Below are 1890 nucleotides of genomic sequence, written 5' to 3'. Positions count from 1 at the left end.
CTGGCAATCATCTTGCTCGAAGAATAGGGTCTGCGTGTGGCGAGCCACGGGAGAGAAACCGTTGGAATGTTTACTGTCGCGTGCCGCCACAAGTATTTCTTTTAAGAAGAGCTATAGAATTACTCCATACCTTTGTTAGACAAAGCGTTCATCCCGTGACCGCGGCTACGTTCGGCGACTGGCTGTCGCCTTGAGCCCAAGCTCATTATCACAACTCGCGAATAATTACAATCGGATTGAATAACTACAATTATTTAATTACAGCTATAGTAGACTCTAGATTGCAATATTGCGGGATTATCCAAAATTGCAAAGGCTCCGGTGTTCCTTTCATCTCCGACACGGCCATCCTGACTATCACACGTCCTCGTGTGTAACTAAAATATTGCGTTTTCCAACATTAGATTCGGTACAAATAACATTATTTGCAACCTAACTAAATCAAGGGTCCGGTTTAACAGCAAATTTTTGTTTAGAGATTTGGTAATAAAAAGAATAAGAGAAACAAATTAATGACATCGTGATTGGTATTGAAAATGCTAGTTGCATCCTGCATGTTGTTAATCTGGTCGCAATGACATGATGGACCATTTTCGATTTCGCACCCAAGTGAATCTCGTTTTTCTGGATCGCACGACCGCCCAAAGTTTTATTACATTATCGCCCCAGGAGGATGTGAATCTAACACACGACCCGACGGGCTTCCTAACATTATCACCCAATGGTACATTTGAACCCATTGCACGGCCTCCACTCAATGGTACATTTAACCCATTGCACGGCCTCCACTCAATGGTACATTTAACCCATTGCTCGGCCTTCCTGACATTTCTTACATTATTGCTCCGAACACATGTGAAATCCATCACACGGTCACATTGAGCTTTCCTATATTACTCTGCTAGGCGTTATCGTCATCGTGCTTGTGATCCTCCGAGATCGGAATACTCATATCGCCATGGTCACTATTCTCGCTATCGCTACAGACGTCCAATTCATCAGGGATACGACTATTCGGCATTTTCCGCAACCTATCACGACTATATTTATAGGATCGTTTATCATCTACTGTTTTCAAAACATACCTATCTCCTTCCAAACTTTCAGCTATTACAAACGGGCCCTTAAATTTTGGATTTAATTTAGTTTGATTTTATTTCCTCGTTTTTGCGTAATACAAAATCACCAGGATTAAACCTAACTACTTTAGCTTTAGTTTTGTCAAATCCACCTTTATCGTACCTAGCACTAATTTCTATATTCTCTATTGCCTGCTGTCTTACATCGGAGATATCTGAATATCTTTCTTCGGTATTATCGGGTATCAACATGTCGTAAGGTCTTTGCCGTTCTACCGGTTAACAGTTCCAATGGACTGTATTTAGTCACGCGGTTGGTGGTGCAATTCAAAGCCAACTGTATTTTGCCAATCGCGTATAGCCACGATCGCTCGTTCGTTTCTATGATTGTGAACATAATTGTCAACGTACCCATAATACGCTCTACCTGTCCGTTGGTCCTACTCGCACCAGTTGAGATTAAGTAGAGTTTAGTGTTTACCTTGACGGAAATCTTGGAACTCTTTACCTGTAGGACACCTCTCTTGACCCGTTATTATCCGGCAAGGACTGCCGAATAAAATATAGCATACTTAAGTGCTTCAACGGTACTAAGGGAATCTATTTTACGAGTATGATGCAGGTATACGAATTTAGTGAAGACGTCGACCAAAGCAATGACATATTCCTTCGAATCACTTTTCCCGCTTAGTTTGTCCGTTATGTCCACGTGAACTGTATGCCAAGGTATGCTGGTCTTAGGTATAGGATGTAATTCAGCTTGTATTTTACCTGAACTAGCCTTTGAAACTCGACAAGCACGACAGTTCTC

This window comes from Bombus vosnesenskii, unplaced genomic scaffold, assembly GCF_011952255.1.
Source record: "Bombus vosnesenskii isolate JDL3184/JDL3185 unplaced genomic scaffold, Bvos_JDL3184-5_v1.1 scf7180000015441, whole genome shotgun sequence".
Lineage (NCBI taxonomy): Eukaryota > Metazoa > Arthropoda > Insecta > Hymenoptera > Apidae > Bombus > Bombus vosnesenskii.
The sequence above is the reverse complement of the archived record's forward strand: the minus strand, read 5'-3'. Positions refer to the sequence as shown.